General features: G+C 33.1%; 1 pseudogene; it reads right to left on the bottom strand.

Annotated features, from left to right (window-relative positions):
- Nucleotides 1-3,170: 3,170 nt before the first annotated feature.
- On the bottom strand, nucleotides 3,171-4,673 carry LOC111639213 (annotated as a pseudogene).
- Between the last annotated feature and the right edge of the window lie 9,898 nt (nucleotides 4,674-14,571).

Genomic DNA, 14,571 nt, shown 5'->3' with positions numbered 1-14,571 from the left:
ACAAAAATGAGCCACCATATAGTAATGCACATCACTTTTTCTCTTGTATTGAGAATCTTTCTTCTCTCAAATGATATTCCAGCAATAATCTGCTAACATAGAAGGTACCCACTTCTCTTCATAACGCCTTTCTATAGTAGAAATGTCTTTATGGAATCTTTTGCCATATTCATCTGATACGTCACTACAACTCTCTGTGAAGTAGTTCAGATGAGTCTATCATATGTACCTTCAGAGACACATTGCACTCCAGATCTTGGTGTGCTTTGATCATGTCATTCACCATTGCTTTGTAGTTGGTAGCTCTTTTTCCGAGGAAGTTTTCTGATACCATCTTGAAACACTCCCATGCTCTCTTTTGTTTGGTAGTTAAACATGCATCAAAATTTGCATCTTTCTGCAACTCCTTGATTTGCGGGCCCATACATACACCTTCCTCTATTTTTGCAGCTGAAAGATGGGGAATTTGTCAGCTAGATATGCAAATCCATGGCCTTTACGAATTGTTTCATTAGGCCAAGTTTGATGCGAAGTGGTGGAAGTAGTATATCGTCAGGAGCTACCAGACTTTCATGTTGCACATTCTTTTCGTCCACTTTCCACCTCCACTTAGGCCATTTTTTTTACATTTAGTTAGAATTTCTGTCATGACTATCCCACTCGCAAAGAAAACATGCATACTTCGTGTAGTCTTGTTGCATTCCCAATGTCATAGCAATTACTTTGAAGTCTCCACATATTTTCCATTTGTATTCATTGTATTGTAATGAATTTATCATCCTTCATAAGAATTTGTAATTCTCTTTAGTCAAGCTGGCATAAGCAACTGGANCATACTTCGTGTAGCCTTGTTGCATTCCCAATGTCATAGCAATTACTTTGAAGTCTCCACATATTTTCCATTTGTATTCATTGTATTGTAATGAATTTATCATCCTTCATAAGAATTTGTAATTCTCTTTAGTCAAGCTGGCATAAGCAACTGGAGCAGACGGCATTTTATTTCCATTGTGGAGAAAAACACCCTTGAGATTTATTTTCAATGCATCTATGAAAAGTCTCCACTCCTGTGAACTGTAGGTAAAGTTCAGCACCTTCATTAGGCCAGCAACATCATTGTCACGTTTGATTATTACTGCTTGCAGCAACATACACATATTTCTCTATAACGTCTGTGTTTGCCATGAACTGTGAATATAAACATATATATATACACGTTACACAAAAAGTATCCCTGACAACAAAATTCTGTTTCTAGATTTGAATTTACCATGATAAATTGGTTTAGAATCACACATTTTAATATCAGAAATAGAACCCTTGTCAAACAGTGGTATTAATGAACCTTGTGTGAAAGTTTGTGAAAAATGATCGGGTCACTGATAAGCAGTTCATGAAAATTGATTTAGATGCGAATGTAAACTTCGTACATCTGAAGAATTTGAATATTGGTTTTGGAGAAAAAACGGTTTTAAAAGAATTGAAAATAAACGACAAAGGTATTCTGTTTTCTAAGAGATTGTCAAAATGTGCCGAAAGAGATGACACAAAAGATAGAGAAGGGACCTGTCAAGTACAAATGTATGAAGACTTTGAGTGTGGCCAAAATTGTTAGATCATTAGTTATTTGTTGGAAATTGCATATAGGTGTTTGTTTCTATATGCTTTATTAGTATTGGAAATGCATTTTGGACTTAGATTTTCTCAACAGTCCAAACAGCAAGCTTAGATGAATATATTATATAACATTATAGAAAATTATTTTCAGTTACATAATATTTCAAAAGTCATCAGATATTAAAACTATTTTGAAGTGGAATTATTGTCTTGTATGTCTGTATATATCTATATATATAACATGATGATCTTTCTCTGAACCAAATCATTAACCAAATACTGTACATTTACCTATTTAATATACAGTAGAGCATCAATTTTCCAAATCAATTGGGGACTGGGGTTGTCCGGATAACTGATATTTCAGATAACTGATTTACGTACGAAAAAATAGTTTAATGTATCCGATGTCGAAATTTTTCTCCGTTGCGTGTCGCTTCGCGTTGAATTTTCGTCGATGTTAAGCCTAACAAAGACTATTGTATTGTTAAAAATTATTTTTTTATTTTGTACAAACAAAATAAATATATTGAAAAATATAAAAATAACAAAAAATTATACTTCAGATGTTAATTTAGTATCAAAAACGTAAAATATTTGAGTAGCCCAAGACATAGTCAAAGATTGAAGCGCCACAGCACTGGCAAAAATTTAAATTTGCCGCCTGGAATTATTTCGGATGATTGACTTTTGGAAAATTGACGCTCTACTGTATATCTAATTTATATTTGCAAAATGTTTTTAGAAACTTAATCAGCAGTTACATAATTTCTTACCTTTTGAATGACAATTTTAAATCGACAATAACACAGAAGTAAAAGATTAATTGTACACGTTAGTAGTTAAAAATACAAAAAAAACAAACAGTTGATTAAAAAAATTGAATAAAATATTTTTTTTTAGCTGTGCACAAAGATAAATGAATGTTAAAAAATTTTAAATTATGTATTAAAAGAAACTAAGATAACACTTTCTAAACCTATAAAACTGTATAATTTATCTCATAAAAACCCATTTAAATATCGTCCACTTGCAGGCATTAAAAATTATAATTTGTATAACTTAGAAAAATACTTATACATATTAAGACCTAAAAGACCTGGCAACAAAACTGGCTAGACCTAGCACTTTGGCTAATCTATAGTCTATTTATCATAACTTGGCACCTACTATAAACAAAATTTTTGTCTTATTAATCCACCAGAGATTTTCATTGGTCAAATCGGAAGTGGCTCGACACGTGTTGACCAGTTAAGTCCCTTTCTCTGCATGTGTTAAAGTAGGTCAGAGTGGTCACAACAATTTAAAAATTACCGAGATAATACAGTACTTAGAAAAGTATATTATAGCCTACTTTAACATTTTTATGTAGCCGTTTAAGTTATTTCCATTGTTTAAATATAGTTTGTCAAAAGTTATTATTAAATATATATTATTAAGACTTGCACAAAACATATTTATAATTTTGTAATTGAACATACTTCAGAATTTTTATCTACACAACTATTTTATTAAATAGATATAAAACAAAACAAAAAAAAATATCTCCTGCAATCCTTAAAATAATATGCAAACCTCTACCTCTAAAGGAAAACGTTACTGTAATGTATGAATTTATCTATGTGATATTTATATAATTAAAAATTTTTAAAAATAATTAGTGTGAACTTATTTTATAAATCATCTGTATCAGAAAATAGTAGCTCAAAGTAATCATTTATATTGCTTTCGTCACTACTTGTGTTAGACTCAATAATCAGTTTTTCTACAACAGTTTCCAAAATCTCATCAAGTTCCCACATTCGTTGTTCTTCTTTTTCTATATGTTCGATGCATTTTGTCCATCGTTCTTCAGTTATTTGTTCGATAGCTTTATTCATTAAAATTCGTACTTCTGACAGTTTGAATGTTGTGTTGTGACCTGCAATGTAACATTTCGTATCTGCCCATATCAATTTAATAGGATTTAAATTACAATGATACGGAGGTAAACATAACACATCGATACCCATTTCTTTGGCCATTTCGTCAATAATATATTTATCGTATTTATGTTTTATTTTTTTAACAATATCCAAAAGTTCTATTTTCAACATTTTGTCGTTATGACGAACCCTATTTTTTTCCAACCAAGAAATTATGTCAGCTTTTTTCCAACTACAATTTGGAATCTTCTTAATTTTATCTGAGTGATATGGAGCATTGTCCATGACAACAACAGCATTACTTTCTAATTTTGATAATATTTTTTCAAACCATTTTTTGAAATCATTGCTATCCATTTCTTTGTGGTAATCTTTTCTTGACTTTGATTCAAATTCATATAGACCACCATTAAGAGAACCTGTATTGCTGCCTTTATGAACAACAACTATTTGTTTTCCGTTTCCAGAAGGATTTTTCAATCCAGTAGATCGTTCAGACATAAAAACTTTGCAATATGACGTAATTGAACAGTCCTTCCATACTTTATTGTTGGTATGGCCCACATTAATCCATGTTTTGTCTAAATAGTAAATCTTACAGCCTAAAGAATGCATTTCTTTTATTTTTTGTAGATATTGTTTTCGCCATAAAATATCGTCTCTTTCAATTAATCTACTATTTCTGTTTCGGTTCGTATATTTAAAATTAAGTAATTTTAACAAATTACATATTGTAGATCGAGTAAAGTCTGGTAAATCTGGATTATCATTAACAGCTTATAATACCTTATCTACAGTAGGTAATTCATTTAAAAAATAAAAATTGTGTACTTTACCTCTAATGACACATTTTGTAAATTCGTCATATTTGTCAACAAGTTGAGTACTCTTACGGGTTTTTGAAGGAGTTATTACTTTATCATTAGTAAAATATTCTTTACGAATTCTGAAAATGCTCCATTCTGATATCCCTGTTGTCTTTGCTACCATTTTCACTAAATCCTTCATGCAGGCTTCTGGATTTGTTTCAGTTAAAGAATTAAACAAATTTAATACTATTTGTTTATCCGAGCTCTACAGCGATTTTCCTTGCCGATGTTTAATCGTATTTACATTCAAGTTTTTCATTTTTGTAATTCAACAACACAGTTTGAAATAACAATAGTTATTGTAATGAATGTAGAGGGGAAAAAATAGTGCGCATGACTGGAAAAAGTTTTTCTAATGATTCATAAAGTGCAAATATTCATTAAAATAACAACTTAACAAATATGAAATAATTACATTTATAATCATTGCTAAGTGACTAGTATTTCATTTAATGATTTTATAAATAACAAAGAACTATTTTCTGCAGACGAATGAGATGCAATGCAATTTTTAATTGATGGATGTGGGTTTAAACCAATTAACAAAGGAAGGTGTGTCTTAGTTTGTTTACAGTAGGTGCCAAGTTATGATAGACTATAGGCCTTTGTGTCACCAACTCCGACCTACCTAGAAAAATTCTGAACTTATCGAACGCATTTTATGTTCTATATTTACTGTTCTATTTTTGGTAACTGAGGATGATTGTTGAAAAACGGTTGAAAACGTTTTTATTTTATTAAATTTTTCTGGATTTATATCGGTGTAATTTATTTTTCAACTTATTCTACTTCCAGTACGTTTTGGTTATATATTTTAAAATTAACAGATCAGGTCTCACTTGCCGATAGATTATCTCAACTTTCACCAATTGTCGTCGGTTCCTTTCTAATAGGAGATGAATTGTCCATGTTTCAAAGTCCTGTGTTAAGTGTTTATTGCTTTTGCAGTAATATGAGTAGAGCAGGAGAGTCACTTAATGAATCGCCAAGTGTTTTATTACTGTTTAAACAACTGCTTCCCACTTATTATTCTTAGTAACTAGAGACGTCTGTGAAGGTCGGTTAAAGTTTATAACTTTCACAACAGGGTGTCAAGTGAGCTGCCACCCACACCCACCGTTAACGACAACAACGCGCGAAGTATCACGTTACTCTGTAAACAAAAACTCCCTTCCTTGTTGGAGGTGGGTCAGATGTCAAGGTTACTGTTTAATTCTATTGAACGGAATGTTGTCCTTGATATTTAAGAATCAGTTTTGTCAGAACTTTTAATACATTTTTTATAATTTATTTCCACTTCAGTTATAAAATTTGTTTTTATCATGTTTTAAATCAATTTGTTATAAATTACACTTGTATAAAGTTTATGAATTAAAATTGCAATAATATTTTGTTGTTTCATAAAATATTTATTCATTATACAGAGTTCAAGTTTTCAAAAAATGTTTTCATATCTCTTCTTTGTCATTATATATATATTAATAAAATATATTGCCATTTTATAAACAGATCTTATTGTATTCAATTTTTTTTATTACTTTGTATTTAAATCCATATTATATTTGAATCGTCCTTTTATATTTTGTAAATATTCACGTTTCACATGATATGTCATTAGTTTAATTCTATACTACTTACGTAATAACTATTTTTATATCATTTAATTTTCTTTTATGTTTTTAATTATTTTTTAAATATCATGTGACCTAATCTACGAATGGCAGCTTTCCATGCATCACACAGAATTTCTACGGAAAAGCCATCGTTGCAGGCGTAAAGTTGCCTTTAAAGTTGTCTATCTGGGAAAGATGCCATTCAGGAACCATTTTTGACGTATTACAAATAATAAATATACACACTTTTTTAAATTTCTAATAAATATTTTTTAAATAATCAAAAGCTGTATGTTTTTCAGCACATGATTTCAAAAGAAACTTTCTAATGAAGGGGTTAAACTATTGGAAACAATCTTACTGTGTTTTGAAGTAGAATGAAAATAAGTATTTTACATGGCATAATTAAGAGCGATACATTGCATTATTGCCATCAACTTCTATCGGGTTCTGATTAGACTCAAGGAACACACGATTTGTAATGTTCACAAATGTCAAACCAGATAATGAGAGTCTCTTACATTTCGGTCAATGAATATCGAAAATTGGCCTTTCTCTGAAACTGATTTAGTCTCCCGTTACTTGGACATAAAAATCAATTGGAGAGCAACAACAAGAAATTGGAACTAATATGTTACTTTGGAGACCCACTGTTTAATTAAGATTCCAATTTGTTTTTCTAAGTAAACCTGTTCAACTACAAAGGTGCCACGCCTCAGTTTTTTTTAAATCTCTCCTCGACACTTTTTCCTTCTGAATATGCTTTCTCCTCCCCTATTCGCAAGCTCACCACTTTATTATTTACTGATTAAGTTTTGCAAGTTCAGAGACAAAACAAGAAGTACATTGGTGTGTTATTATCCAATAAAACATTGGGAAATTTCCTTGAACATGATTTGTTAAAAGGTGTTAGTCACATCTTGTTCTACTTGCTTGATTGGACATTCCTGTAGGTCACACCCAGCATAAACCGTATTGGCTGTCAATCATTACTGAACTATATCTGAATCGCAAATCAGAGATAACAAATATATCTAAGTGATCAATCTGCAAGCAATGCACATTAATGTCAAATAACAGTTATAACATTTAATTGTGCAATAATTTTATGACTTGTTTGCAAAATACACAGATTAGAAATGAGTAAATGAGATTTATTAACTCAAGTTACAAACAACTTGTTAACAGAACATAGCAATTAATCACAATATGGACGCCTCTTTAACAGAACATAGCAATTAATCAATATTTTGATGATTCGTTAACAGAACATAGCTAACAAAACAAAACTAAATGGTGTTAGCTTCTGCTAACGTAAAAAAATGCACATGGAGGGGAGAGGTTTAGTACCCCTATCATGATCCAACTCTTTCCACGGCCGCATTCAGTTGCGTAGACATGCTTGCCACAAGATTGTGACAAAGCATGCCCTTGCGCAGCTTCTCCCAACAACCAGAGACAATGTCCCAAAGGTTGTGGAATTGGCGGCCTGAATGGGGTCGTGGCAGAGCATAGCCCAAAGATTTTTGATTGGGTTGAGGTCTGCCCTCTCCCTGGCCATCCCATGTCCACTATTTGTGGATGGTCCGCTATCCATCTGGAAGCGTTACATGCTGTGTGCACCGGGGAGCGGTCATGGACGAAAAAAAATTGTTCATCGCTACAGACGGCCTTCACCATCAGCAGTAATACCTGATCTAAGATCTCGATATACTGCACGGCAATGAGGTGACCGTCTATGCGGACCAACTCCCCGGGATACGCACCACTCGTTCATCCCCAGACACCTGTAAACAGAAAAAGCAGATAAGTCGTCATGTTCAAAAAGGTAATGACATCTATACACGAAAACACCACATTAAAAACACTCACCTAGCAAAAAACGACCACTTCTTTGGGTGCGCCACACGTATTTAGGATCATGCCTGGTAGATGATGGGCGATGCACCCACATAGTCCCATTGCTACAGGAGCAGAATAGCTTCTCATCACTGAAAATCACTGTCTGCCAGTTGTCTGATGTCCATTGTGCAAACTGTTGGGCTAACCCAACTCTGTCCATTTTGTTAGTTATGGTGAGAGCTTGTTTTTTTAGCAGGTCTTCTTCCAAAGAGGTTTGTTTCTTGCAACCTATGAATAAAATAAAAATATGTATTATCCTGCTTCCTACATTTCTGTATACGCAAGAGCACATTACTAGAAATGTCTAGTGGTTCATCTTATTGATAGAAATATATTTCGTTGAAAGGTTAATATATTATACTACAAATGTTACTAACCTCCGCTTCATTGTGTCCAAGGACACGTTCAGGTCAACCACAGACCTCAGTTCCAACGCTGTGGCGAACGGACTCTTCTGGCTTTCCACCCTGAGTCGCTCGTCTTGAGTGGGAGTTGTCAGGCGCGGTCGGCCAGACGAGTGTCCCAGCGACAAGGACTGTGTGTTGCGGTGCAATTTTATTATTCTTGATACACTTCGTGTTGATATTTCTAGACATTCCGCAATGTCCACAATGGACTTGCCATTGTCTCAATGTCTAATGACTAGTTCTCTGATGTCCTTTCCAATTGGCTTAGGCATGTTGGAACAATTAATCCAGCACTTCAGCAAAGACTTTATACTATCACTTTCCTCACAATTGTATTTGATTTCAGTGTAACAGACATACATAATATAGAGAAAAATGTGTCCTTATTTACTGTCTGTCTCCTTCTAATTACTGCAGGTGTTCACCTCAAATATTCTGCTAAATGCAACACATTATGCTAATGAGTTGCATTAGCATAATGTGTAGCATTTAGCAGAGTCCTGGAATGCACATAATCCGTAAATGGCACTTTCCCATTGTATAAACACTGTTATGCCTCCAATGATGGCTTTCCCGTAGAAATTCTGTGTGGTTGGTTGGTTGGTTGGTTTTTGTTTTTTGGCACAAGAGCTGTATAGGCTATGCTGCGCCAGGGCTAATGGTAAAAAAAAATTTTAAACATGATAAATAACTAACATATGGCAATAATAAATAAATAAATAAACAACAACAACGGAAATAAATATACACATAATAAGTACAAAAAAACAACAATGCACAAAAATGTGATAAATATATAGATAAATAAATAATTAAATTTTTTTATACAAATTAGTGACTTTTAAAAAGTCCAATACATTATAATGATTTGGCCTCTGGTCCAGTATCATGTATGCCTGATCTCAAAGGCAGAGCAATCGAGCAGTATGTGTTTAACACTTCGATAACAGTTGCAATACTGGCATACTGGTTGCTCTTCGCCCTTCAAAAGTTATTGATGAGTCAACCGAGTATGTCCAATCCTCAGACGACAAAAAATAACCTCAGATCTCCTGTCATAGGGTTTCTTATATGTCCAGTTTTCTATCATAGGTTTGATCTTGTGTAGTTTATTGTGGACTTGTGAATTCCAAATATTTTCCCATCTCTCTGCTAGTCGTTTTTTAACAAATAGCTTCAAATCATCTCCTTCAATATACATTGTATGCTGGGAAGGGCTTGCTGACTTTGCAGCTGCGTCAGCTTCTTCATTTCCCCTTATACCTATATGGCCTGGGACCCAACAAAATTTTACGAAAATATTACTCACACAAAGATGGCAAAACAGTTTATGGATTTTAATGACTACAGAATGAGAACTAGGTTCACACGAGATCAAAGCCTGAAGTGCACTGAGTCAGTTTAAATCACGCAGTGACCTTTTCTGATTACATACTTTAAGGCTAGGTGAATAGCCTGCAGCTCTGCAGTAAAGATGGATGAATTCAATTTAATTTGTTCTGTTACGATTTCATCTTGGCAGACAAAGGCTGAGCCAACATAGTCTTCCGATTTCGATCCATCGGAATAAATAGGAATTAAATTCCTGTCACTTTGTTCAATTACTGCAAAGTGCTGTCTATATACGTAATCTGGCGTGGTTTCTTTGGGGAACTGCTTTAAGCTTAAGTCAACATTTAACAGTGGAGTTGACCAAGGTAAAATACTGTCAACCTCGAGCTGTGAGATGTTGCTTGTGTTAAGGTCAATCGTGCTGCTTACATTCTCCATTCTTATGTCAAATTCAGGGACAGACGGGCTGCAAATAATCTTTTCAGCTGAGTATCTGATACTGTATAAGTATCAGATATAGATACACCTGAAGACTTATACAGGCCCACCCTTTACATGTGTACAAATATAAGATATTAATAAAAAATATTATTTTCATTAAAAGATATATTATTTATAGAACTTATTTTATGCCACTACTTTACTGGAACCTAATAATGGCTAAAACTTGTTAAAGAAAACTCTTACATATTTGAGTTTTATTGTTAAATAAATTTCTTTGAATCTGGTAACCTGAAAAATTTTCTCATGATCCCTATAGGGATCACTATCCACAGTTTGCAAACCACTGCTTTAGGCAACCATAATTAATTTTTCTTTTGTAATGTAAAACTAACTTATTCTGTTATTCTCACTTTTAATATAGTAATGATTTGAATTGTATGTTCATTGAATTGCTTTTCCAAAAGAAAACAAATGCAACTTTTATATATAAGCAAAAAAAAAAAAAAACAAATTCAAAGTTTCTCAATTTTTGCTGATAATGTAGTGTTCAAACCATAACTTTTAAGTTGCCACTCCAAATCAAAACGAAAAAGACTTACTATCAAAGTACAGTCGACCCCCCCTATAAGACCGTTGATAATTCCATTTTATATGAATTCCATGTTGTAAGAGTCACTTAGATTTTACAAATACATGAGCCGTTCACAGCCCGGCGCACGTATTTGTAAAATCTAAGTGACTTGTACAACATGAAATTCATATAAAACAAAATTATCAACACTGTTATAGGGGAGTCGACTGTAGTGAATATCTTGATGAGAATATTTCTTATCAAGATATCATAATCTATACCGATGGTTCAAAAATTGTAAATAAAGTTGGTTGTGCTTTTGTAGTCTTTTCTGACAACATTGAAATATATCATCAAACATTTAAATTGGGGGAATTATCTACAATCTTTCTAGCTGAGATGAATGTAATTCTTGAGGCCTTAGTGTGGACAAAAGAGAATACAGATTCAAAAACATCATCATTATAAGTGATAGCGCATCTGCTCTAGCAATAATTAAAAGCAGTAAATTAAATCAGATTTCTACAAAAATTAAAGAACAAATAACAGCTTCAACAAACAATTATAATTTCATGTGAACCAGAGTACATGAAGGTACCTTTGGGAATGAAAGAGCAAACAAATTGGCTAAGTCTGCCACTAATGATCCTAAATTACCGATAATATACAACAAAATTAGCTTACAGATGGCCAATAAACTATTATGGAATGACATTTTAAACAAATGGCAACAGAAATGGAGTACATACAAAGAAAAGACTATGTACAAGTTCTTCCCAATTATAAAGGACATACACAAATATGATTGGATACAACCAACACATCTATTAACACAATTCTTTACGGATCATGGGAAATTTGCAAATTACCTAAACAAATTCTCTACCTTAAATACAAATAGATGTTCAATATGTGATATTGTTGATGGGAGTGAACATTATATATTCAACTGCCTAATGCTTGAACAGGAACGGTCAGATTTAATAACAATTGTTAATCAGTACGGCATTTCTTGGCCTTGTTCACAACATGACTTAGTTAGTAGAATATTCACTTGTTATTATCTGAATATACTTATTAAAAAATTCAATGACATCAACACAATTCATACTTACATGATGGTGGTCACACCATAAGCCAAGAGCCTAGTGACTTATGAACTACTGCACATATAGTGATAACTCAAAGTAACTTGAACTCTGTATAATGAATAAATATTTTATGAAACAACAAAATATTATTGCAATTTTAATTCATAAACTTTATACAAGTGTAATTTATAACAAATTGATTTAAAACATGATAAAAACAAATTTTATAACTGAAGTGGAAATAAATTATAAAAAATGTATTAAAAGTTCTGACAAAACTGATTCTTAAATATCAAGGACAACATTCCGTTCAATAGAATTAAACAGTAACCTTGACATCTGACCCACCTCCAACAAGGAAGGGAGTTTTTGTTTACAGAGTAACGTGATACTTCGCGCGTTGTTGTCGTTAACGGTGGGTGTGGGTGGCAGCTCACTTGACACCCTGTTGTGAAAGTTATAAACTTTAACCGACCTTCACAGACGTCTCTAGTTACTAAGAATAATAAGTGGGAAGCAGTTGTTTAAACAGTAATAAAACACTTGGCGATTCATTAAGTGACTCTCCTGCTCTACTCATATTACTGCAAAAGCAATAAACACTTAACACAGGACTTTGAAACATGGACAATTCATCTCCTATAAGAAAGGAACCGACGACAATTGGTGAAAGTTGAGATAATCTATTGGCGAGTGAGACCTGATCTGTTTATTTTAAAGCCATATTGTCTCTAATTACAGGAAACTAAAGTAAATGAAACATTATAAAGAAAGAAGAGTATCAAAATAACAGATAGAATCATAATTTCTGATAATCAGTGGCCACGATTTTACGATTTTAAAATGAAAACAGCCGACGCTAAGCAAGCAGCCCTTCATGCAATTTCGCGTACCCTCAGGAGTACATATACCACTAATTGGGAACCATTGCTGTAGAGTAGTAAAGTGACATCAAAATCAAATTAGAAGGTGCAACATCTTTAAAAAAACAAAGCACCAAGGAGAGTAGCCTTAGAGTCACATTTTCACTTTGATCAACTCCCTATAGATATTCAGTCTGCTCTGACAACAAGAGAACAGGAAAATAGATTAGATCTTGTACCATCTATGCCCCCACCAGATCCAGGTTCAATGCCAAGCGCACCCAGGTCACAGAGGACCAAAAGACCAGTGATGCATTTTTCACCATCCCCTTATTAAAAACATAACTGGGAGGTGTAAAGGGGTCGTGGCAGTTGAAAAACAGGGATTACAAAACAATATAAAAACTGTTCTGCATGTACAGGTATGCGCGGCAATCTAAAATCAGTCGATTTAAAATTTAAATGCATGAGATGAAGCAATAAAAAAAATAATGGGTGGATCATCAAAAATTTGGCAATTTACAACATGATATCAAATGCACAAATCCGTTTATTTATAACTAAAAATATTCTCGCAATTTCATCAAAAAAAATGCATTTGTTACAATACCTAAATGAAATTCTTATGCAAGGAACAAAAATTGTACAATTAACACAATTTATGTTAATTATCATTATCATGTCAGCGAAGCGGCAATAAAATATTTACTACCATTTTGCACAACATACCTCTGCGAGAGCGGATTTTCGGCCATGACAAACATGAAAACTAAACATCGTCACCGACTTCAACTCGAAGATGACTTGAGACTGAAGCTGACCAAAAAGCAACCAGATTTTACAAAGTTGAGCAAAGAAAATCATGAACATTTGTCGCATTACTAATAAAACACACCTTTAATAATCCAGCTAATAAAAATTAATAAAGTAAAAACGTTTTCAATCGTTTCTTAATGATCATCTTCAGTTACCATAATACACAATAAAATCGAACACAAAAAAGAACGTAAATACAAAATTAAAATATAAATAATGGAAAAGTAGCTGTGTTGATAAAATAAACAAAAAGTATAAATTAAGTCGAAAAAATGTCCCTTAACAAAAATAAAAATAAATAAAGTCATTAATTCTTGTAAAAGGATCGCCATGCAGTAGGTAAAGAATCCGCATGTCTATGGTTGATGCAACCAGTTTTCTTGTGTACCTTAAAGATCTCTAATTTTTCCAGATATTTCATTGTATGTAAATTTGTTGTAGGTTTAATTATTTCTGCCTGATCCCAATGGACTTGAATGTCGTGTTGTGTTGTGTAAGCCGATAGCATGGTGTTGTCAAGTTTCTTATTAATCGTATATTTATGCTCTTTGATACGTTGCTGCAAGTTGCGCATTGTTGCGCCTACATAGACAAGATCCGAATTAAAACGCTGATCATGTAATGGTATAGAATAGATCCCTGATGCCGATTTCCAGTCATAATGCTTCTTATCGTTTCTTAATAGCTTGAAAATTGTAGGATTGCATCGATATACCACACTGAAATCATTAGCTTTGGCCAATCGGTATACTTATAAAGTATACCGATCGGCCAAATTTTTAAGCTATTAAGAAACGATAAAAAGCATTATCAATCAGTATACTTTATAAGTATACCGATGGCTACACCGGCCAAACAGTATAAGAAGCTGACCCTTAAATCATGTAAAGCAAGGGCTAAATTTGAATTTCTATCTTAATGCCGTCTTAATGGTTCTTTTCCAATGTCTATTTATCGGATACGATTACCCACGGGATGTAATTCGCTAATCCCAAAATTGAGACAGCTGTGCCTCAGAAAGGCTATCAGGAATACAAGATGCCAAATGTATGCTCTTTTGTACAAGCTGATAAAAATGGAGAACTACCTTTACGAACAGGACCCACAACTTCTAGCAGTCA

The sequence above is a fragment of the Centruroides sculpturatus genome, unplaced genomic scaffold (assembly GCF_000671375.1).
Source record: "Centruroides sculpturatus isolate CEXI.00-Female unplaced genomic scaffold, Cexi_2.0 scaffold1284, whole genome shotgun sequence".
Lineage (NCBI taxonomy): Eukaryota > Metazoa > Arthropoda > Arachnida > Scorpiones > Buthidae > Centruroides > Centruroides sculpturatus.
This window is presented reverse-complemented; position numbering and strand designations above follow the sequence as displayed.